At 33.3% G+C, this 27,227-nt stretch overlaps 1 pseudogene across 1 annotated transcript in view; it reads right to left on the reverse strand.

The window, feature by feature from the left end:
* Nucleotides 1–1,950: 1,950 nt before the first annotated feature.
* Nucleotides 1,951–27,227, reverse strand: part of LOC143248444 (dual specificity protein phosphatase CDC14A-like) — a 36,839-nt pseudogene continuing 11,562 nt past the window's right edge. The window contains exons 5-12 of the transcript XR_013026988.1: nt 25,160–25,247; nt 23,286–23,514; nt 19,320–19,458; nt 18,572–18,872; nt 17,914–18,035; nt 13,349–13,567; nt 9,978–10,229; nt 1,951–9,357 (exon numbers count right to left, since the gene is read on the reverse strand). The product of XR_013026988.1 is annotated as a dual specificity protein phosphatase CDC14A-like (transcript). The remainder of the gene's footprint in view (nt 9,358–9,977; nt 10,230–13,348; nt 13,568–17,913; nt 18,036–18,571; nt 18,873–19,319; nt 19,459–23,285; nt 23,515–25,159; nt 25,248–27,227) is intronic.

Here is a 27,227-nt window from a genome sequence, read left to right on the forward strand (position 1 = left end):
GTAACTCGCATTTTCGTAAGCCCACTAGCACATTGCTTTTAGTCTTAAGGTTTTCAAGCGATGCAAAATACCTAACAATACTAATTTGCCATGACTGATTAGAAATAATTTATACTGCTTCTGGTGTAGGACAACGACCCTCGCTTAAAAACTAGTTATCTTATAATTTTGTATCTCAGTGGGTGCTAAGTTACCAGGTCCAATACTTACCGTATCTCTCCTTACATGATAGGCTTAGGTACGGCCATCAACACGTCATACAATACTAATTTTATTCAAGCAGTAGAAACACTACCTTTGGGCCCGGAATGGCCACGTGATTTGGGCGCTCGACTCATAATCCCCTTCACGCCAAAACATGTTCGCCCTTTCAGCCGTGGGGGCGTTATAATGTGGCGGTCAACCCCACTATTCGTTGGTAAAAGAGTAGCCTAAGAAACAGCGGTGGGTGGTGATGACTAGCTGTCCTTCCCTCTAGTCTTATACTGCTAAATTAGGGACGACTAGCACAGATAACCCTCGTGTAGCTTTTCGCGAAATTCAAAGCAAAGCAAACCAACACTACATTTATATAAGCATGAGCGTAGAGAGTTTCCATAAATTCATGGGCGTACGAAAAATTCTGCTGGAGGGCGGAAGCCAAATGTATTGAGACTTTTCCTTAAGTATTTTATAAAAATGAGAATACATTATTCTTTATTCCATATTTCCCTTGGCCTCAGAACAGTATTCCACCCCCCATCTCGTCAGGCCTGTGTATAAGTATTCTCTGCATTAAAACAATGAGTCATTTCAATAAAGAGCTAACAATGCGGAATTTGTTTTTAGCCTAAAGCTACACGATGGGCAATTCTGTGTACTCTGTCTACCATGGTAAATTTAACCATAGAGTTTAGGGTAGTGTTGTGAAGTCCATGAACTTACCACTGTCCTTATATTTAGAAAGTGACTGAAGAATACGTGTTAATCGTTTAAATTTTGTATCTATGGTAAAACACTAAGATGATTTGTCCTTAACTTTAAACTTTTGACCAGAGGGACGATAGCCAGTTAACACCTTACCACCTACGCTAAGAGTGACTGCTACCCTTCAACCACATCCACAATTGAATACTGGAGGAATATTTTGTGGTATCACATGGTTTCGAACCCACCAAACCACTCTGAAGCGTATAGCTCTACAACAGGACTACCACCAAACCACTCTGAAGCGTATAGCTCTACAGCAGGACTAATCTGTGCACAAAAATGGTGGAGGAGCAGTGATAGGAGGAACTGACATATAAAACCAGACATAAAATATACATATATACACTTTGTCAGTTTAACTTAAGTTTTCCATCAGATCTGAAACAGGCACATAATTATAAAACTTTAATCACAGACACAACTTTGTAGGTCACCAATCCACATAACCACAACCGTTTTCCAAAGTTCTCTCAGGTATTGCAAGAACACACAACTTATTGAAAGACCATCCCAAAATAGCGTCACTTAGGTTTCGGTACGATTTCTGTTAAATTTTTACAACATATAATATGTAGTACGACAAGGCCTAATGTGACACACTCTTAAATTACCTGTTGTATGTTATAGCCATAAAGAAATTAGGGTTTTCAATATAATTTTAATAGTTGTGCAGGATCTGGAATTTGATGCTTTTATAAATTGTCTTCATTTACGAGTTTTAACGTGAATTATTTCATTAAATCTCACACCGCCGATACAAGTGAACTTATCTTGGTATACGTAAATTACACAGCTGTAACAAACATACATCATGAATGTTTATCACGCATCGTAACTTTAACCATATGTGACACTTTTGTTTAGCTGTAAACTATGAATTATGTAAAACTTAGTTGAAAATACTATTTTTACCAGCCGACGATGACTACAGTTGACGTGTATGGGTGCCCAATAATAAATAATACAAGAAACACACCACAATAGTAGTAAAAATACATCAATTTACTATCAGATATTTCTAATTTGGTTACAGAATGTTATCACTGCCGTGTTATACAACAAACAAGATACAAATTAGCTACTCTCAGTGTGGGCTACAATCTACAGCATTAACAGTCAATACCCACGTTATATTAATTAGATATGTTTGTTTAGTAGTTGTCTAGACGATGACCAGTATATTTATCTTGTAGCGCCATCTGTTGACCATATTTCACTACAGTGCTTCCCAAATAAAAGTTCGTTTATGCTTATTTCGGAATATAAATGATAGGCTCTTAAAATAAAAATACAATAGAGAGCGGAACAGAATATTTTCCATAATAATTTTTTAATAAATGGAGAGTGTAACGGGCCTTTTCTACAATCCATAGTTCAAGCAGAGCGTTAGAAACTTTAAAACTATTTAATTTAAACTTATAAAACACTAATACATAAAAAAACACTACAATGAAGAAATAAAACCTGAACTTTTTTCTTATAACTGGTGATCTTTGTAACAAACATACTAAGTTGACATGATAAAATCGGCTAGAAGTGATTAAGTTTTCCACTATACATAAAAACTCAAAACTTGTGAAATTTCTAGTTTTCTGCAGAGTTGAAAACAAAATTTATTTTCATCTCTCGACACACACGACGTGAATGTATGCTGATTATAAAACTTAAACTACAAATTCTAAAAAACACCAATGTAATTCTGTTTACATCAAGACCTTACTAGTTCAAAGACGTAGACTGTGCTGATTTTAGCTCTTGTAATGTTTGACTAATCCCACGAGGAGAGAAAGCTGCGACAGAATATATGAATGATACTGTAAATAGTGGTTGAACCAAAGGTTCCTCAAAACCCAAGCACGTGGTCAAACACACCTTCGTTACGTCAACCTTTACTACCACGCTCCAAAACCTGATTATACTGATTCGTGTAAAGCCCAATACCAATATTACAGTAACTCATAACAGTCGTACATGTACCAGGAATCCATTTATTATATATCAGTTTCATTAAATCATGCGAGTTGGACTGCATGGGTGGGTAAACAATCACTTGTTTGCCATAAAATCAGCTGCAAATGTTTGAAACTGAAATTTCATTTTACCTGTATTCCACATAGAATTTAATAACACTAGACGCTTATTTTGTATCAAGGTAATAGTAATGAGAAACATAATTCAGTTTCAAACTCAGTACATCAATACACTCAGAGGTTTTACACTTCTCAATCTATTTTCAAACAAATTTCCGAATTAACACGGTTCTTAATTTGGCTTTTGCGGGTGTCAAACATCATAAATGTATTTAACTTTACATATGCACACACATATCTTACTTTCTATAGCAGACAACATCGTGTCTGAAGCGTGGTTTAAACACTGAACAGTTATGTATCGGGAATTCAACCAGTAATTCTCACCTATTACATCAAGTTATCCATTCTGTAAAACCTCTAATCTAGAAACAGGTAAAAACAACTCTAGAATGTAGGCATTCCTACACTACGATTCAAGAACATAATTCAATCAGAAGGAAAGTACGTTACACCATTAATAACCATCAAATTCAAGTTCTAAAAAATAAAACTAAACAACACTGAAGAAAATAGTATTGTTACTTATACCTGTTTATGGATTCTTACGTCAGTCACTCTCTACGGATTCAGTCCACAAAATAACACACTAAACACCAAATAATCTGTACACTAATTTTAAGCAGTCAGAAAGGTGTAAAACAGTTATTGTAATAGATAACAATACCAAATAAAACAAACAATTTCACACAATATTGTTTTATGACAATGTACTGAACACTATCTGGCTATTGTAAATATAAACACTCAACTAATCCTTATTTTATTAAACTGAACCTATATTAGATTTAAATGTTTAGTACAAGCAAAAAAAAATATGTCAGAAATGTTTGTGCATATTTACAGTAAATTATGATAACACACCGACAATTGAATACAGTGGAGAAATCAGAATGCCAAGTTAATAAAATGAATGAACATAAATGTCCAATACTACAGAAGATTTTCCTCCTTATAAATGTCACATGTAACAAAAAAGAATGCTTATTTTAAGATTGTGAATGCTAAAATACTGAACCACTGGTTTATTTGTTCTTAAAAACATAACACAAAATGAGATAAGAACTGACACTTATCTCCAGTTGATGAATAAAATAGAAACTATTCATGGTATACAACCATAAGGCGAGTCTCTGTACAAGCTACACATTCTATAAAACAATTAAAATTACTATTTACACTGTAACAGTCCATCACTTCATCTGCCTCTTGAAAGTTCACCTAACCTATATTTTTATCTGAATACATTTCAATGCTGTAGGTTAGGTCAGAAAACAATTGCTGAAATGCAACATTTGTTGCAGGAAACCTACAAGATATATACAAACCTAACTTAACAAGCATGTTCTAAATAAAAAACACATATTAATAAAGTAAGTCGCAACTGGTAACACTGACCTGAAACACAGAAGCCTGAATTACATTTACTATTTGACATTTAATACTATAATATGACCAGCACATGAGATTAATTTAAAAACAGGTATAAAAACAACTAAAAAATCATACTGGGATTACCTCCTACACATCACTAAAACACAAACAAACCTGAAATATGTTAATATACATGTTAACACTTGTAGTGTTTATTTTAAAATATTAATTCCCATGTTGCAAGTTTACAATTTTTGATATCTTGGGAAAATGATTATAGACACCGGTTGTAAAACATACAAGAATCTCACAAACATATTTACGCCCCAATTTTGGTTGTATTGCTAATTTTAGAGTAAATCTTTCTAGGCACTTCAACTTGTCATTCCAGGTAAATTATGGAGTCATAACATTGTAAGTAGGTTTCAAATAAAGCATTATCCATCACAACACGTGTTAAAACCATAATGTGAACAGATATATTAATATTCTTTAAAAGTCAGTGTTAACACTGATTCCTATATTACCTGCTTAATAAAATACTGCATAATGGGCTCTTAATATAGAAAGTTTACACTTGTTAAAATATAACACAAGGTATCACCTTCACAAAACCTGTACCAATACAAATCACTAATTTATTCTAAAACTATTGGCATAGTGTGAAAAATTTTGGGTGTAAAAATCTTCAAAGTATGAATTTTTTTCCATATTTAAAACTGAACCAAAAACTAGGAAATGCATGATATCACCATGTGCTTCAAGAATCTAGATACGCTCAGAAACTGTTTTATTTACCTAATGTTTCAGCTTTATCAGGAACACAGTTTCTGTAATGAACTTTATCACTCAAACTAAGATAGAACTGTTTGCTTCTTATGTAGACACAAAACCTAGATTTTAAACAAGTTGTAATAAGACTCTCTGACATTCTCAGTCTAGATTTTAAACAAGTTGTAATAAGACTCTCTGACATTCTCAGTCTAGATTTTAAACAAGTTGTAATAAGACTCTCTGACATTCTCAGTCTAGATTTTAAACAGATTGTAATAAGACTCTCTGACATTCTCAGTCTAGATTTTAAAAAAGTTGTAATAAGACTGACATTCTCAGTTACTTTACTCATTATAATAACAGACACGATGTCAGCATTACACAAATTGAAAAATGTATATAGAAATTACATTTGTGATAGCATGATCAATCATTATTTTCTGGAGAAAAACACATTATACAATATAAATTAAGGGTACATTCACTTACTTTTCCCTTATACATCATTATGAAGTAATGTTACGTTCGTGTTATGCCGACTGTACATAAAAGTTCTGGTTTATCAGCTGTATCCACGTACACACAACAATCAAACCACACAACCCAAATATTTCTGTTTTCACTTCTATTACCAACAAACCAACAGTCATTCTCACCTCATAACCACAAATAATCAAGTTTTCTTGCTTCTTTGATTCATGACTACAGTACCTAACACCATCCCTAAAGCTAACACATGCTCACTTGATCAGATACTATTTAAACTTATCAGGTAGAAAACAAGGTTTTATAATATAAATTAAAAACACAATACTACCAAAACACATTTTAACAACAGCAGGAGTGTTGTAGGTACTAGTATCAACTGATGATGTCTGCCATTTAACGGTAACTACGAATGTTGCCTTAAATACTGTCACTACTGTGAATAAGTCAAAAACAAAATTTGTTGGTTAATAGTATTTGAATTACAAAAACAATGTTAGCACTGGTGAGTTTTCATATTCAACTGGAAGTTTAGAAAATAATAGATTTAAATGGTAACAATATAACAGAATGTACACATTTAATATAAAACATTAAGAGAAGCTATTATATAGAAAGGCTTAAACAGAACTATAAATACTGTGTCCCAATAATAAATGTTAAATAAAAATGCTGAGAATTACTTATATTAATGACAACAGGAAATAGTTGGTGTTATTATTTAATGTTGGGTGATCACTGAAAATGGATAGGGATTCTTTAACAGAGTTTAATATGTGGTTCCAGAGTCTAGAAGTTTAAACTTTTCTAGAAGTGTGGGGTTGGTGTTATTCTCACTATCTGTACTGAAATTCCTATGTGCTCACTCACACCTATTTTAAGGTGACATGTAATTTTACAGCTTCCATAAGTGTATTTATATACTTCGCATGAGCATACAGGAATGAATAGTGTCTTTGGTTTGTTGATGTAAATACCACACTTAGCTTGGCAATACTGTTTATTATTTCTTGAATTTGATGTATGTGTTTAATACTTTTCTTGATAATGAAGAAGAATGGTAAGAACTAGTTTTGTAACATATTTTATTTGTTAAAATTCGTGTGTGATAGAGTATAACAAATTAAGGGGATAACCATTACTTTGTAATATCTTATGAATTTTCAAGTGAAGACAGTAGTCAGAGAAACATTAGATTTAGAACAAGCTTGCATTTGATGTAAGTAAAAAACACAGTAAATGTTTTCTAACGGGTAATAGACGTGGCAGAGACTGTTTATTTGAACGTTTGAAAAACTAAGTTACTGCTTTCTTTCACCTCACATGTAAAGTTTATAGATGTGACTTTAGGTATTCTAAAACCTCAGTGTAATTAGTGTCGTGATAATTGTCGCCAAAGTACCTATTATGAGTCACTGGTCTGTAATAATTATCCAACCGTTGACATTTGTACTAACAGAAAAATAACTGCATCCATTTGGTCATAACTACGACCATTAAAGATGAAGTGACAGCCCTACAGGGCCAATGTAAGAAGATACTGAAATATTTTTTCATTAAAATCAAGACTGCAGAGTATTTTTATTAGTGTTGAATAATTGTTGTTTTCTCAAGTGGAATGTTAGTGGTCAGTGAATATCAAAGGAAAACCTAACAGTAAATCTGTTTATAGTTACTGAGTGCAGGTACAAGGTACTGATCAAGAGTAGATAGATGATGTCCAAGAGGTTAACCCTTTTTATACTACAGGTCATACGTACGGTTAACACACTAAAATGGTTTGCATCTCAGACATTCTATAGTTGTTTCTCTTAACGATGTTATTTAATATAAAGGTGCATGCCACAAGTTTTGTTATAAATTCTATTATACTGTTACTATTTAAATATTTGTCTATATTTCTCACTGAATACAAAAACTCACTCAGTACTAATGTTTCTTTTTTGTACATTGAACGTTAGAAACTAATTTTTTTTAAATACTAATGCTGATAACAGAATTTAAAGAAACCAGAAAATGTCCATATTAAAGATGTTTTTGGTGGTACCATGTTTATAATATTTAATTTTTTCTTTTATAGTATCATTTTACTTAATTTCTTGTACCCTTCTAACGTAAACATTAGAATTATTTTCAGTTTTAGATCACCAAAATAAAACAGCCACCTGAAAGACTTTCTCAATTCCACAACTTAATGATCAAAATTATACTCTCAAAACCAAATTTCCACCTGAAGTCTATGAACAAACCAGACCAGTGCATATATTTGTTCAAGCAACCAAAAGTTAATTTCCTCTAATATGGTGATAATTGTAATGAAGAATGAAGCAAAAACTAATGTAACAGAACAAAACCACACACACACACCGTACATAAATATCTTGCAAGTAATCAGCAAAGCTAATACACATTTCTCACAAACTGTTATAATAATAAACTAATATTTTTAGTTCAATTGAATAAAACATTCAGCTTTATTTTTGAAAATTAACTTTTTTTGATGTTACTAGTGGTTGAATTTATCCATTTTTGTTTACGTCAGTTTCACAATGTTGCATGTAATAACACTCAACTTACACAGTAGGCAAGAATCTTACACAATCACAACTACATGATTCACTCTTACCAGAATAGTTGATTTTAATTTTATTAACAGTTGATGAAGCAGCAAAGAAGTAAAACTCGCATCTCAAGATCACACTTTTCGGAACATTCAAATAATTAATATTTCTGGTGACATGAACTCACTAGTTTTAGTCATTCTCTAGTTGGAACTGCACCTAGTACTACAGAATAAACATATTAAAATAAATGAAAACCATTACTGTTAACACAGCTTAAATTGTGTAAACTCAGCTAAGATGCACCTCTTTAAAGCACTGAAGCCACATCTCTTAAGTTTAAGATTTTGTTAGAAGCCCAAAACAAAAGGCATTAGTTTATCTGTGCTCATGGTTTCCTGAAGTCCTCTTGATAATAAAACATAAAACAATCCTCCACACTAAAACATCTTACTGAATCTGTATATGTAAAATCTTCACATGTTTATAAAATCATAAAATGGCTATAAAAATGTCTAATGAAAACAAAAGGTTAGCATAAACATTGTAAGAATTAGACTATACAGTTTCTTAAAAGTTTTACTCTTATTATTGTGTAATTCCTTCCCCTTCATACTCTGAAGGCACAGATTCAATGTTTGCTTTCAACTCGGCATCCTTTCCTACACTTCAGTTTCGCTACTTTGATACCAGGAGATACACCTGATTGCAATGTTCTTTTCTTGGGCTTCCCGGAGCAGGAATGTTTAGCTTTGCCTCCTATTTCGGGACTGCTAGTTTTAGATTTAAGAAATGATTGAGACCTGCACTTAACTTTCCTGCTGTGGTAACCATTCCCTGAATCACTACTACTTGCACCTGCTGGAACTGATTTTGAGGATAACCTGGTTGAAACTGACTGGTGTTTGGATGAGTGGAAAGAACAAGTTGTGCCAACATCTGACTGAGGGAAGAGGTGGGAAGATGGGTGGCACCGGCACGAGCGGGAGGAGGTATGGGTACCAAGGTTCGACTGAGGGGACGGCTGTTGACTCATGGGTTGCTCTAATCGTCATCTTGGCATAGCTGTCTTCAAGGTTCTTGTTGGCGTGTTCTTCACATTGCTACGTGCAAGAATTGCAAAAAAAAATAATTAATCACATCAGAATTTAGTTTAAAATTGTTCGTTTACTTTGGTGATAAAAGAAACACATTCATCAATTGACGAGGAACATTTGCATGCTTCCTGCCATAAACTAGTGCAAGCTAACAAAACAGGCCAAACTAAAAGCAAATACCATCTGCAAGTACTTCCCTTTCAGGCAATTGCACCTCAATTACACTATAAAATCAGTGGTTGCTAAAAATATTCTTCAAGTAACATCTTACCTATTATTGTTTTCATCTCACACTTTTTTCACATTAAAAGACAATTCAAACACTTAATATGCATGTTATTCATTCACAACAGCTGGCTGCTGTTAATAGTTTTTCATGTGGTAAATGTCAAAATGAGCTTTATTCATATTAATATTCACTACGGTTGGTAGGAACCAGACCAGGTTATTTTACAATCACTATTATACATTAATCAACGTTGAGCCAGATGCATTAAACCAACTGCAGTCACTTAACTAAATCACAAAAAACTACATCAAAGAGAATCATGCAAAGGTACGGTACATGCAAGTCAAGGCAGTGCATGTTCACTGCATACAATACTCTTGTAGACATCTAGACTTACAGCATTGGGGCACTATGGTAACGAGGCATGCGCTGTCTTCCAGTCATGACACCAATAAGTTTTGACTCATCTAAGGCTACAGGTTCAAGGTTAGTCACAGAATGGGGTAACAGAGGACGAAGGTAAGAATTATATTTAGGGAAAGTCAAGCAGCTGCTACAGTCCACAGATGAAGAGATATAAAGCTGATTGACAGAACAGTTCTGATTCCCAATCCTTTGAATTGGTACCACTAGGTGACGCCACAAGCGTCTATACATAAAATTAAGACCATAGAAGAGGGAGAAAAATATGAAAACAACACATATTTAGCATATAACTATCATTAAAAACATATAGAAAACATAGCTACAAATTCAAAACATTCTAAAATATCAGAACCAACATGGATATGTATACATTTATATTAGTAAAAATAACAATTTCCTCACTAATTTTAACTGCATGTTTAGAATATAACATTAAATACAAAACATCTAACAATTCAGAACACCACCACATGCTTAACAAATTTAAATAACAAATGCACAGAGCTTAATACTTTCCAAAAAACAATTTTCTAAACTTATTTTCTCTTTACTGTGTACAACTGTACTGCTAAATTTAAACCTATGATTGTCAGACTAGTTTAATTGGTCAGTTTGTTCCTAAGGTAATACAGACCAAACATTCTTTGTTGTCAGGTGATATCCACAATAATTAACTAATATATTTTATAAATAATAATTACATTTATGAAGAACTGTATGAAGAAATTATTGTTATTAAATATGTTGGTTGAACTTTATTTAAAATCTCTACATAGTAATGTGTTACTGTAACATCACATCAAGTTCTATTGTTTTACACAACACAGTAATGTGTTAATGTTACACGACGTTTCTTCACCTCAAAAATCTAATATTTCCTTTGTATATTTTTCCTCAATACATTTCAAACTTTTTTCAGTAGAACCTTTTTTTTATTTGTTACTTTCTCTACCACAACTCTCTACAGGACCAATCAATTACCGACCTTGTAACCACCAAAAAAGAAATAAATCTAGATTACCCATTTTTAAATTTCAACTTTAATATACATTTACTTGCACTTAAACTTTGTTTCATTTCTCACTTGAGGCATGTGGAGCTTGTTACGCTACTGAATGACAAACCATGTTATCCTAATGAAAACTTATTTATTTTAATTAATCTTAAGTAACCTAAAAAGATCCCTATTTTTACATTTTAATTACTTTTATAATAATAAAGTACTTACCCAATCTTCTATTTTTCTGCTGTCAATTATCAGACACTTAACCTTACTTTTTTAAATTACTGATAGTAACATACTAAATAATTTTAGGTAAATAATGCACCAATAAACAGACTCTTAACATGCAAAATATACACAATTTCCATAACTTTCTAAACATCTCTGGCTTTCTAACTATGTGACAAGAACCATTACAAATTCATTCAAGTTAGATATTAAAGTTCTTGTGGGAACAAACTTCATACTCTCAGTGAAAATGATGCTTATCTGTTCAGAACACAACATTAAACAATATGCCATTTGATAGAATAAAACCTTGACTTTTTGTTGGTTACAGATAATTAAACATTAACAAATTGTGAAAGAGGATGTAACAGGACAGTGTGGCAGAAAGGATCTGATTTGTTTCATTTAACAGCTCTGTAACCAATCAAAATTGAAGGTTATAATAATTATGGTTTGTCTGAGCCACTGAATAATTTATGTTAATTTCACACCTTGTGGAAGATAGATGCCTGGAGAAACTTCCACAAAATACTACTTTATATAATTAAGAACTTAAAACTTATACATTATTAAAATATAGATTATTAGCTTAGATTTTATGCTATACTAACTGGTAGGCCAAACAAAAATTAGTTTAATAACATTTTCAATGTAAAACACTTGTGTCATGTGCAGTAAAGGATAACCATGGTAGTAGGGTTAATCAAGGTGAAAGTTCATGGAGACTATTGTTTTGTCCACATCAATAACCTGAGTCACATGGGTGCCATCTTACTGTCGTATGGATTAAACTCTTCTAGAAATCTCTTAAACGTCTTGTAACTAGTGCAAAAATAATTTCAGTGTTTTTATCTAGTTGTACATGTTTATCTACCTTTAAATTCAAAGTCCCTTTAATGACTTAAAGTGAATTAGTATTCATTGGACAGTGTGAATGTAATAATTTTCAATAGTTTCAAAATTGTGTATGCAGATGGCTACCGTAAAAAATATTTTAAAGACCACTTTTCTTACAAAAAGTGGCTTCCTAAATGAAGACACACACACAGATAAGCAAAAGTACCTGCCCCTAGTGACAGGAAATGTTTAAACTAATCTATCAACTTAAATTTCATGGAATTTGAAAATGCTAGTTCAGTTGCATTCATTTTGCTCAGAACCAATGAAAGCTCTTGAATCATTTTTACAACCCACCACAAAGAGTGATTGTAACCAATGAAAGCTCTTGAATCATTTATACCACCCACCACAAAGAGTAGTTGTTAGGCATTTCAGTCATGCTATGAATCACTCAACAATAACATGTGGCAAATATATGATTTTCTTCTTTAAGTTGCCACATTTTTAAATGTTAATCATAGTGTAATTAGTTACTACAATTCAGTGTAGAATATGCAGCTTGCAAAATATAATTTGGCATCAATGTTATTAATATCTGTTCTCTCTTCATTTAAAAAGTGAATGTTGAGGTTTGTCTGTGTGTAGAACTTTTTAAAAACACAGCACGAAAAACAGCTAACATGAAACAGGTGAAAATTCATATTTTACTAACAATAAATGTCCATTTCTATATCTGTAAAAGTTCCACAAATAAATCCATTACTTTGTATGTGATGACAGATTTTAATATGATACCTATGATGATGTCTGACTTATTCTGTGAAGATTCTGTAAAACTGTCATATTTTTACAGATTTATATTGGATAATTACAGTAATATCACGACTTCAGTATTGAAAATGTTTCAACAGTATTTTAGGTTATAAGTTTATCTTCTAATTTAAAAAGGTTTTTATTTAACACAATGGTTGTACAAAATAACAACAAATAGTTTTTACAAGTTTAAAGGTTTCACTGGGAGGCCCAATATATGTATGCATGGTTGAAATTGCAAAATAAACCTTTTTGAGCTAATTAACCACATGCAACTACGATGGGAACAAAACCAAATGTGCAGTAATTATAGCAGATTATCAGAAGTTGACAACGAAGAAATGTTATTACATTTCTCCTTTAACCATATAGCTAAAGTTTTGGAATCACAACATCCATACACGCACAGGTGCTCAAAAACAAACTCACAGTTCATATTTAACTAAAACAAAACTTACTTTTTACCATGTGACACACTGGGAGAGTTGTGACGACGAGAAGCAGTGCTACTTTTAGTGTTATAATTAGTTGTTCTAGCATGGCTGCTACGGATACCGGGAGCAACTCTTAGAGATTTTAAAGGTGACATATAATTGGGCTGAGCAGGAGCTGTTCCTGATGGAAGGGACTTGAAGGGCTGAGAGTTTGTGCGTCTGTGGGCTCTCAGTTCTTCCACGCTAAAACACACCATAACACACGTAGTTACACTTTAGTACATCATATTATTAAAGATTATTATAAAAATATAACAGACAGAAGACCGTCATTAGCTCTTTCCTAACCAAAAAATGTTCAAGTCACTCTTAAGACACACTCACAAATCAGTTTTTAAACTTTAATAAAAAAAAAAAACAACTGTAATTCTGTTTTGGAGTAAATGAAATACTGAAATGCATTAACACTGATATTTTAGCAACTTATAATACCTATTTAGTTTATTTCACAAATAAACAGTTTTAAATTGTTCAAGTCATTATTTCTATTTTGCCTTCAGGTGAGGTTTTTTTTTTTTGACTCCTCAACCTATATTGATTTTTACATGTTCCTACACTGAAAATGAATTTCTGAAAGATAATTACTTCCTCTCATAAAACAGCTTTCTTCAATTAGTACTGCCCTCTATCTGTACAAACTTTTCCAGTGCTTGCTGCTAAGCCTTCCCTTTCCCGCCTCTGCGTATCCACTTCTAATTTAAAGATATGCAGCAGTTCTCGAGCAACATGGAGACCAACACAATTCTTACAGTAACCAGCGCCCTCTTTGTTTGCACTCAATCACTTGAGATAGGTTAAAAGATCTACACCACATATCATCAGAAGTGTACAAGCTGGGTACAAGTATTTATTGGAAATACATTTTCAGTTTAGGAAAATATTAACTTCCGATACGATATCTTACCATCTTACCTCCAGGGAACTGGTGGAGGGTCAGAGAAAAAAAATAAAAGCCTTTCTTTAGGAAACACCCAAAGCCCATGCATTGTAAAAGACTGGATCAAATGTGATACAGGTATACTCCTCACTCCTTTATCACTGTATTACAAAGATTAAAGGCATAAAACCATCAACGAATTCTATAATATATACTACTTATTAACAGGACCCTTGGGTGTCAAGTGGCTAGGACCAAACCAACCATAGTGATAGTTTGATCTCATGCAAAATATGGCTGAATCTGAAATTGTACAACAGTTCCAAGGAGGCAGAGGATTATATACCTCTTCACACTGAAATGGAAACTGGGAGGGAAGACAAGCTTCAAGTGAGATGACATCAAAAACCTGACATCATTTGGTATGGTTCTTCCAGGCTGCAGTAGCAGTAGGATGTTTAGCCAAATACAAGTAGGAATGTGTGTGCAGTTTCCAGCTACAACCAATGTCAGACTCACTGGAAACCAATATCCAACAGACAGTAGAAAGACGGACCACAAACCTGGAATGCATCTCCAGTCCAAAACCTGGCAGAATTGGGAATTTATCATCCAGTCCACAGCATGAGGAAACCAGCCAGAACAGATGGTACCATTCTACTCAGGGAGACATGCCTCCATGGTCTACCATCCAAACAGCTAATAACTAGTAAAAACTCTCATTCTCTAGTAGAAAAAAGAAAGGAAAATGTGTTGGAGAGTCCAGAGGACCACATCACTGGATGCAGTGCAATGGGTGAATACGAAACAATTTTAAAAAGCATCAGAGATCAACAGAAATCCCTGTCTGTTTTACTCATATTTCCATGAGTGTACAGTATTGGATGAACATACTTATGAAGTAAAGACTACTAGATAGAGCTACTAGCAGCCCTACAGAACACACTATCTCAATGGTGTAGTAGCCTAATCCTGTTACAACATAGATGACAACTAAATGAAGACACATGCACCAACATCAGACAGCATCTAGAGTTCCAGAATGGTGCACAAGGTCCACAATATGAAGAATTACAGTACAACATATATTCAGCATGATCACAGAATGAACAGTGTGGAGTTTGAAAAACAAAAGTATACCTGGTCACGCGACCACTCCTCACCACAATATACTAGCAAAAAGACTTCTGTAAATAAAACAACAAAAAATTAAGTCTGCAGCATAAATTAAAATGTAAACAAATCTGTGAAAAAAACAAACATCTGTATGGCCAACCAAAAAATTATTAAGGAGTGAAAATATGAAGAGGGAGCCTGTGACAATAGAAGTTGTGTTGTGTTCTTATTGGTGGAAAGCTGGTGTATGATAATTTACATGTGGATATTCAGAAGTTTGAGGTACAAGGTTTGTGGGCAAGTATTGGAAAACTTGTATTGATACAGAGCTGTACTAACTGAGAAAAGCTATTCTGCAAGTGGAGGTAAACTATATGGAAATCAGCTTTCTGCATTTTCACTTAGCTTGACATGTGTTTCATGTTTACTGCGCAACATGAAATGGTCTTGAGACCTTTAACTGGTCTCAGTCTTCGAAATGAACACAGCTTAAATCCAACAATCGTCAAGATTGGACGTGTTAACTAAATACAATTTCCATTAGAACTGCATGTAAATCTGTTATACTTTTGAGAATAGTAAGGTTGAGTTCAGACAAAGGTAACAAAAGAACCTCAGATAAGAGTTTTGAAATACAACTTCCCAGTTAATTACAGATTTAGGACTTTTTGTTTTAAATAAGTTTTTGATGATGCTATGTTTTGCTTATGGCAATGGTTTTTTATATTATGTCCTGTTGGAAGTTATAGGAATAAGCTTCTATGAAGGAAAGATTTGGAAAATGTAGTAAGTTAATAAGGTATATTATATCATATTAATCACATGATTGAAAACTTGAATGTATTGTTGAGTACACTATTCAAACACCTCCTTATTCAATCAAAACAAACAATAATTATTAGATACATGTCTGTCTCAATCTAAAATATTGTGAACAATATATCCTACTAACATGTACACAACTTGAGCAATGTTGCTATGCTGAAAGTTGAAATCCTTGTTCACCAATAAATCTTTGTCAGCTCTATTGTGTTTGTTCAGACTTGTAGCAAGAACTTGATAATTTGTCTTAAACTAACGTAATCAAAGAAATAAATGGATAATATTAATCTGATGAAGAACATTGAAAAAAATGGAAAGTCTAATATTAAAATGTATATTTATTATTTTTCAAAAGAGTCTATCTGAACAACTTTTTTGTGACACTCACCGGACAGGTCCAGTTGTAACAGATTTGTGACACTCACCGGACAGCTCCAGTTGTAACAGATTTGTGACACTCACCGGACAGCTCCAGTTGTAACAGATTTGTGACACTCACCGGACAGCTCCAGTTGTAACAGATTTGTGACACTCACCGGACAGCTCCAGTTGTAACAGATTTGTGACACTCACCGAACAGGTCCAGTTGTAACAGATTTGTGACACTCACCGAACAGCTCTAGTTGTAACAGATTTGTGACACTCACCGACAGCTCCAGTTGTAACAGATTTGTGACACTCACCGACAGGTCCAGTTGTAACAGATTTGTGACACTCACCGGACAGCTCCAGTTGTAACAGATTTGTGACACTCACCGGACAGCTCCAGTTGTAACAGATTTGTGACACTCACCGGACAGCTCCAGTTGTAACAGATTTGTGACACTCACCGGACAGGTCCAGTTGTAACAGATTTGTGACACTCACCGGACAGGTCCAGTTGTAACAGATTTGTGACACTCACCGACAGGTCCAGTTGTAACAGATTTGTGACACTCACGGACAGCTCCAGTTATAACAGATTTGTGACACTCACCGGACAGGTCCAGTTGTAACAGATTTGTGACACTCACCGGACAGGTCCAGTTGTAACAGATTTGTGACACTTACCGGACAGGTCCAGTTGTAACAGATTTGTGACACTTACCGGACAGGTCCAGTTGTAACAGATTTGTGACACTCACCGGACAGCTCCAGTTGTAACAGATTTGTGACACTCACCGGACAGCTCCAGTTGTAACAGATTTGTGACACTCACCGGACAGCTCCAGTTGTAACAGATTTGTGACACTTACCGGACAGGTCCAGTTGTAACAGATTTGTGACACTTACCGGACAGGTCCAGTTGTAACAGATTTGTGACACTTACCGAACAGCTCTAGTTGTAACAGATTTGTGACACTTACCGGACAGGTCCAGTTGTAACAGATTTGTGACACTTACCGAACAGCTCTAGTTGTAACAGATTTGTGACACTTACCGGACAGGTCCAGTTGTAACAGATTTGTGACACTTACCGACAGGTCCAGTTGTAACAGATTTGTGACACTTACCGGACAGCTCCAGTTGTAACAGATTTGTGACACTCACCGGACAGCTCCAGTTGTAACAGATTTGTGACACTTACCGGACAGGTCCAGTTGTAACAGATTAGTGACACTTACGGACAGGTCCAGTTGTAACAGATTTGTGACACTTACCGGACAGGTCCAGCTGTAACAGATTTGTGACACTTACCGGACAGCTCCAGTTGTAACAGATTAGTGACACTTACCGGACAGCTCCAGTTGTAACAGACCGAGGATGCTGACGTTGAACTTTTATAAGGTTCAGCTTATCTCCTTGAGTGATGCCCTCATTATTGTTACCATCACCTTCCTGATGTCTTCCGTACCCCTTGATAGAGATATATGAATGATTTATTGACAGTCTGAAGTAACATTTTGTTTCAAAATTATATTGACATTGAAAAAGTTCTGTATAAAGAAATATCTAGCGTCATGAATATACATACCTTACACAAAAGTTAGTGTTACTGTTAAAAAGTTGCACATTTTAACATGTACATTTGGAAAGCACAAAGAAACGAAATTACTAACAATAAACTCTGGTCAGGCAATGTTATTAGTAAATACACAGAAACTAAAAAAATTGGGTTTAATACTATCCTTCACATTTTTATGACAGATATTTCTACCAAAACAAAGTACACACTGACCTTGTACCAAAACAAAACATTAAGTAACTAAGTGTATATAAAATTAGTATCTGATATACCAAGCAGTACCTGTCTAAAATATAGAAGATATTTTTCTAATAAAACACAAACAATAAACTAAATATTTAATGTTTTATTTATACATTATCAACACATTAAGGTATCTGTAACACAAGTCACCTGTAACACTTCCTAAAGAAATATTAGTATTTACTTTGTTTCTGCAAGTCTCTTCAGCTTTCTCAGACTTGGAAGTTTTGAAAGTCTTGGTTTCTTCCAGATGAATCTCTCCTAGCTTACTGAAAATTTGAGTCACATTTATGTTGCTTTTGCTGGGAGATTTTCCTGGGGTTTTTGAGATTTTGGCCTCTGCAGCTTTTCTATCAACAGAATTCTCTGTGTCATTATTATTTGTTTCACTACGTTCATTTTCATCATCTTTTCTGTTGTTGTTGTTATTATTTGCTTTCTGTGCTCGATAGATGTCACCCTGAAGCCACAGATAGGCTTGCTTTCTAAATCAACAAAACAAATAAGATACTGTACACATCTGTAAAACTAAACATACCAACACATTCATTTAAAAGGATAACTATTAGACATGACTACTATTAACCATGACTAGGTAACATAACTCTCATTATATTTGTTCTAAGAATTAAACTAGCAAATTAATTTATTTAAAACTTAACTAGAACATTCCTAAAAGTATGTAGTTTTCTCTACTATTTTTGATAAAACATTTGTTATTTAATGTAGTTATTTGCACTCATAGTTTCAACAGTTTAATTGCAAGGTAATATTTATATAAAGTACTTAAAGACAACATTTTTATATAAAGTATACAAAGACAACATTTTTATACAAAGACAACATTTTTATATAAAGTATATAAAGACAACATTTTTATACAAAGACAACATTTTTATATAAAGACAACATTTTTATATAAAGAAACCTACTCTTCAAGCCAGTGCTGCTGGTGTCCAATGATGGAACCCGGTCGACAAATTCTTATCCATGCAATGACTTCCGCAGCAGTGAAACGATAGTGTTTCATGATATAACATCCTATAAGAGTTCCTGTCCTACCAAGACCAGCTTCGGTAAAACAGTAAATTTATATTTCACATTAATATTTTCACAAATCTTTAAACTAGACAGGAAATATAAATGCTGCATATATTTACAACACTATTTACACTTTAGACAACAAACTGTTCTTTTACCAAATGACCACCAATGTCTCTTATAGTGGACTTTGTTTTGTTCATTTGCCAATCAAACGTCATCCTTTATGCTAGAAACACTTTAAGATCTCGTGGATTCTCACAAAACAGGGAAGTGAATCATAAAACAAGATACAAACAAGAAAAACAGACAAACTTAACTGAAACCATCTGAAATGAAAACTGTCAAACTTAACTGAAACCATCTGAAATAAACCAGGATGACAAGTTTTAGTTTGGTACAAACAAGAAAACAGTGAAACCATCTGAAATAAACCAGTATGATTCAAGTTTTAGTTTGGTACAAACAAGAAAAACAGTCAAACTTAACTGAAACCATCTGAAATAAACCAAATTCAAGTTTTAGTTTGGTACAAACAAGAAAAACAGACAAACTTAACTGAAGCCATCTGAAATAAACCAGTATGATTCAAGCTTTAGTTTGGTACAAACAAGAAAAACAGTCAAACTTAACTGAAGCCATCTGAAATAAACCAGGATGATTCAAGTTTTAGAAACGCAAAAATGTCAAAGTTGAAAGTTTGTTTTATAGCAAAACCAAAAAATGTGTTATCTGCTCTTTCCAATACTGGGAATTGAACACCCAAATTTAGCTTTCAGTCCTCAGACTGGGAAACTAAATGTGAGGATTTCTCATGTCTTTAAATAATTTGACAGCTGAATTACCAAACCATGGTCATAAATAACTCTTACACTCAGTTTTCCCACAACAGTTTTATCTGTACTTTCCAGTGTAATAAACAAATGTTCCTGTCCATTATTAAACCTCTATTACACATTGTGTTTTAAAGATAACAAACCCATCTTTGTTACTGCTTACAGGTGTTTCAATTCTAGTTAATTCATCATTGTTCAGGTAAAAGTCTACAAACATTATGAAATGAATTATGTTGGTTTCTCACTTAGTGTTATTTGTATGTAATGTATCCATTTATATCTTTTCAAAAACATTTATGTTTTGCATAATAGACCTATTTAAGTATGAAACTGAATGAAATACTTTCCACCCTATTTTCATAATGTGTGCAATAGTGGGTTAATACTGAAAATATGGCTGTTAAGTTAGGTATTCTTAACAAAAGAAATATGAATAATGAAAAAAGGTCCTTACAAAAATTAGACCATTTCATAAAACTTGGCACATTTAGGTATGCACAGTTATTCCTTTAAGAACCAAAGACAACCAAGTTAATTATTAAATAAGCAACTATATCCCGTATAACAGTAGATTTCTCAGAATGGTGTGGAAGGTATCTGTATAGGTTTTCTCATGTGTTCGGTAACTAATAAACATTTTTACTTCCTCAACTATAGGAGGAAAACAAATTACCATTTAGCTAAAGAAACAGGTGGTATTTAATTCTAATGATTAACTCCTCAGGAACTAAAAATAAGTATTTAATTCTAATGACTAACTCCTCAGGAACTAAAAATAAGCATTTAATTCTAATGACTAACTCCTCAGGAACTAAAAACAAGTATTTAATTATAGTGATTAACTCCTTAGGAACTATTTGACAATTAATTTTCCTGTTCTGACCACATTACTTACATTTGAAAATCACAAATGAATTCTACAAGTTAGAAAGAAATCGATACCACCCATTGATACTACCTGGTACTTAGAAATTGATACAACCTATTGATAATACCTAGTACTTACAATCGATACAACCTAGTACTTACAAGGCATACAGTAAAAGTTCAGTAGCAGTAAATATTCTTACAACCAGTGTTTCCAGTTCTTGATGTTAATTAACATGCAACATTCATAATTATATAATAATCTCCCTGGTCTCATAGCATGCCCTACTTTATGTACGTTGATTTTCAAACAATGCTACACAAGGGTTAAATATGTACCAGCCATCCCTAATTTTAGAGATAGCACTGACAGATGTTCACTGTGTATTTAGCCCAAAGTCACTTGAAATGAAGCCCACCTCTTACCTTTTCTTTGCAGGACTTTAATATATTTGGTTCAGTAATCCAGTATTATAGCTCTTTCTGAAGTTCTCTGTAACATCGAGTTCACAATACTTATTCTGACACTGCATGTTGTGAGACAGCCACAAGTACGTCTGTGATACCAAATACTCAGTATTTTGGGGAATGTACATTCATTATTTTAGATATACAGAGTTAAACAAAATTACAAACACACTTGAGGGATTCACCTCCCAGAAATAAGTTACCACTTGATTTTTCAACACATTGTATTGTAACCATCTGTTACCACCAGAAATAAGTTACCACTTGATTTTTCAACACATTGTATTGTAACCATCTGTTACCACCAGAAATAAGTTACCACTTGATTTTTCAACACATTGTATTATAACCATCTGTTACCACCAGAAATAAGTTACCACTTGATTTTTCAACACATTGTATTATAACCATCTGTTACCACCAGAAATAAGTTACCACTTGATTTTTCAACACATTGTATTATAACCATCTGTTACCACCAGAAATAAGTTACCACTTGATTTTTTCAACACATTGTATTATAACCATCTGTTACCACCAGAAATAAGTTACCACTTGATTTTTCAACACATTGTATTATAACCATCTGTTACCACCAGAAATAAGTTACCACTTGATTTTTCAACACATTGTATTGTAACCATCTGTTACCACCAGAAATAAGTTACCACTTGATTTTTCAACACATTGTATTGCAACCATCTGTTACCAGAACCATTCACCTTAAGTTTTTCTTTCAAGAATTTGAATAAAACTTTTGCAATGATGTCCAAATCACCTGAAAACAATATCACAATACATTGAAAGGTTGCTTTAAAGAGCCTTATTATTACACATCTGTGCTGATGTCTGTTTTTCATCCAAGTTAAAGACTGCTCTTTGGTGATGTCCCCAAACATCTTCTGATTAACTACAAGACTGATTATTGATGTTATATACGTCCTAAGCCTTTTGTTTTGTACAAATTACATTTTCCTGTACGACTCCTCTGACTGTGAGAACCAAATAATGAACCATGATGATGCTGTAATAGTAAGTAATAGGAGCTACTAGCAGTAACTAGCAATTTTTAACAGAACTGTCAAGTTGTACTTGCTTAAATTCTATGTCAGATAAGGTAGGTTCTTGTATTATAAAAGGAGACACGTTTTCTCTCACTTCCTGTGACGTGTTTGGACTTCACTGTAACAACTTCAGAATCAGTGCAAGCCACCCCAAATCCATTTTTAAAACATTTTTTCCCAGCCTTTTCAGTATTTCTTTTGTTTTCATCCTACTTACCAAGTGGCATCTCTTTAAAGTATTCCTTCCTTACTGCTTCCTAGCAACATTAAGGTTTCCACTTGTCACTTAGAATAACTGCTGTTAGTTTTAAGAGACAATCACCTTTGACCCACGTCCCAAGTCATCTTACATGGTCATGTGCAACATGCATGATTTGACTGGTACACAGTTTAATAAGTTTGTGTGTAGCTGGCATGTTAAGAAAGTTATAAACAGAGGTAATTTGAGTTAAAACACATTTTGTGACTTAGTTATTGTTTTTTATAAAGTCAAACTAGCCACAAAACCATGAGAATTTTGAAAAGTAACCCTAAAAGTAGCAACACACGACTTGAATATTTCCCAAAACTATAGATGTTGAGAAAGATAAATAAATCAAAATAAATGTGTTCATTCACTTACCTTTACAATGAACTGCCAAAGCACCTTTTGCGTTTTCTGCAATTTCTAAAAATGCTCAGATGATACCATCACTGAGTGCTCCCATCCACAAAAAATAGGTCTTTATGATCAAACCCATTTTCTGAAAACCTGTGTGCATCATAAATCTTTTTGTTGAGTCTGACAATGGTTGTTACATTGTGTTTATGGAAATATGGAAAGTATGACTCTGGAGAATGAAGTGGATATCCTAAATGAAACATAAACAATGTGTAACTATGACACATATGCTCTACTTTTAAATGTTAGTGTTAATTAAGTAAAGAATCACACAAAGATTACATATATTACTTTCCTAACCAATTAATTGAAACTTTTCAATTCAACACATTTGTATAAAGAAACTGTCTGTTTGTTACTAAGTGGGTATACAAGTTGTGCCAACAGCAAAAATAGAATTCTAAATTTTAGCACTATAAGCTTACTACTGGACCACAGATGGCAAGCAAAAAATATACATTAAATATTAAAAAGTAGTAAAAGAAAATTATGTTTAGGAGTTTTGTATTTCAAGCATTCCCTACAGCTCTCAGAAACTGAACATTTTTAAAAACAAGCATGACATACAAAGGGAAAACAAACTAAATCAGATGTTAAAGTCCATCCTCAGGGTGTTTAGAGGGCTGAAAGGCCTTAGCTATAAAGGGGTTTTAAGATACTGTATCACTCTTAGGGGATACATTTAGGTCCAACTTTACAGATTAAATGTCCCCATCTTTCATAGAGGACTGATGTTCATTAAATGTTTAATTTACACAAATCCACCTGCTTGGGTCAAACTATACCTCTTATAGTTGAATTTTGAAAATGTTGTATCCTTAATAAGAAACGTCCTTGTGGACAGAAATTTATTACAACCAGAAATTTGTTGGTAAATTCATCAGAACAATATATTTCACATAAGGAAGATATTTACCAACAGAAATTTGTCTGCCATAAATTTTAGTAATTCAAACTTCCATACAGTTGTAAAGCCATTGTCAATTGCTATGAAAGCAAAACCATAATTGAAGATAAAAACCTGCCATTTTTACAGTTGAATAATTAAATGTTTTATTAGTTTTAATTTGACCACAGTACTGGTTGTAACCAATGAAAGACCAGCTTACACATATGTAACATTTAACTGGAATGGTAAGAACATATACAGTTCAACCAAAAACATCCGAGAACATCAGATTCGACTCATCCTAACCAACCCCTAGAAGTTTTTCTATAGGTTTAAATACTTAACAAAAACTGGTCCTTTGAAAACAATCAACATTAACTTTTACAGTTCTTATCTTTGAACAAAAGTAATAATTCACTATCTGTGGGTTCCACATACTGTATTATATAAAATAATTTTATGTGTTTGACTTTTACAACTCTCACTATAAAGAAACTGAGAAATATCACATATTCCACAGGAAACCTCCAAACAGTAATTATAATGTGTGACAAACTGCAACATTGACAATGGGTACACATTTCTAAGAGTGAATTACAAGTTATTAAATCATAAACAATAAATAGTCTAAAATAGTGACCTTAAACTGATGGGTCATGAGACCTACAGTTGTCAGTTGCTGCAGGTTGGGATAACTGTAAATGATCTAAATGAACAAGCCATCAACTGCTTTATGTGGGCCTTCACAAATGTGCCAAATCACTAATTGAGAAGCCATGATCTGACAAATCTGAATCCATCCCATTTAATTCTAAAATTAAAAATTGTGTAAATGCAAAAACAACAACACACAAAATGAAAGATATTGATATTAACTAGTTGTAATTTACAACTACACAGAATCACTAGCATTATAACAACTGATTTTAATGTTTTACACACTTACCATTCTCAATTTTGCTCTTTGCATGTGGGCCACAAAATGCAATGAATTTGTTTGGTAATATCCAGTTCAAATCTCCGTTTTCAACCCTCTGTAAAATGTTGAGATTTCTGCTCATTACATTTGACTCTTCCTCTGGACATTACCAAGTTATATTCATTAGTTTCTTCATAAAACATATGATATAATCATCTGGACAATAAACAATGTTCAAAACTAATCTGTAGTACAAACCCCATCAAGACAGTTCTTCCTATGATTAGGAATCAAATGGCATGTTTCATGTTTATAGACCTGTATTCAAAATTTTATTACAGTACTATTTTATTTATGTATGTCAATAAGTTTGATATCAAATTGTTGATAACACTACGTAACAAAAATTTTACTTTTTCTTGTTCCTGGACAGAGTGTTTTTTACTTAGGCTTAAAGTAAATTGAAAAGACATTTTTTCTCTTCAAACTTTGCTTTTGTAATCTGGGTTATGAAATTATCAAATTTACCCATTTTCCAGGTAGATTCAGTGCTGAGTAGCTAATAGAATTTTCTCAAACTTGCATGAATTCTCAAGAACCTTCCTTAGTAATTATACATACAGGAGCTCACCACTTCAGTTTAGTTCTAGCTGCCACAGTGAACACACAGACCTATCCAAAGAGGCTTTACCAAGTTTCGCTGTTATCTTTGCCATTGGGACAGTGAGGACACTGCAGCACACTACAACAGGAAGCACTGGCCACAACAGACCAGGTTCTCCATGGGGAGGTACAATGCCAAGTGTGATCCACTAGTGGACCTCCAGGTGTTGTTCCCACCATTACACATAAAACTGGGTCTTACAAAACAATCTGTCACAGCTCTTGATAAGGAGTCTGCAGCTTTAAGGTACCTTCGAGACTTCTTCCCTAAGCTTACTGAGGCAAAGGTCAAAGCTGGCGTCTTCGTTGGACCATAAATAAAGATCCTAGAGTGCCCAGAATTCCCCAAGAAGCTCAGTAAGAAGTAAAAAAAAAGCTTGGGGCAGCTTTGCTGCAGTGGTTCTGGGCTTCTTGGGAAGTCACAAGCCTGAAAATTATGTTGAACTAGACTTTGAATGCAGCTATCAAGGAACATATAACATGATGGGAGACAATTTTGGGGGGCTGATACGTGAAAGTGATTTACATTACAATTGCAAACCTCAAAAAACTACTCACTTCTAAACATTTTTGTTCATTTTTGTATAACTTTAGTATAAATACATGTACATATTGATTCATATGTTGTTTTATTCAGACCTCATATAAATGAACATGTGCAAATTTGCCTGTTTTTACATAGAAAATAGGTTAATTTCTAAATTTCATTATCCATGCCACAAAAACAAAGTCTGAAGGGAATAATGACCATTTTCTGTACTTTTACAACATAAGCAATTAATAAATAACACATACAATCCAGGAACAAAGTTTGTGTTACATAGTGTAATAGATATTGATATAGAAAATATAAAACAAAATATAAATCTCTTAAACTTTTCATATTCATTTTTCAGGTTCTAAAGATTATACAATTGAATGTGACAACTTGATAAAAAAAACCAATTACAAGTACTTTATATAAATATTACCTTGCAATTAAACTGTTCAAAATATGAGTGCAAATAACTACATTAAATAACAAATGTTTTATCAAAAATAGTAGAGAAAACTACATAATTTTAGGAATGTTCTAGTTAAGTTTTAAATAAATTAATTTGCTAGTTTAATTCTTGGAACAAATATAATGAGAGTTATGTTACCTAGTCATGGTTAATAGTAGTCATGTCTAATAGTTATCCTTTTAAATGAATGTGTTGGTACATTTAGTTTTACAGATTTGTACAGTATCTTTATTTGTTTTGTTGATAAGAAAGCAAGCCTATCTGTGGCTTCAGGGTGACATCTATCAAGCACAGAAAGCAAACAACAACAACAGAAAAGATGATGAAAATGAACATATTACATTTGATATATTATACACAAGCTTACCTCACGTGAGCAACAGTATTACAACTGATATATTATACACACACTTACCTCACGTGGCCAA

This window comes from Tachypleus tridentatus, chromosome 4 (genome assembly GCF_004210375.1).
Source record: "Tachypleus tridentatus isolate NWPU-2018 chromosome 4, ASM421037v1, whole genome shotgun sequence".
NCBI lineage: Eukaryota > Metazoa > Arthropoda > Merostomata > Xiphosura > Limulidae > Tachypleus > Tachypleus tridentatus.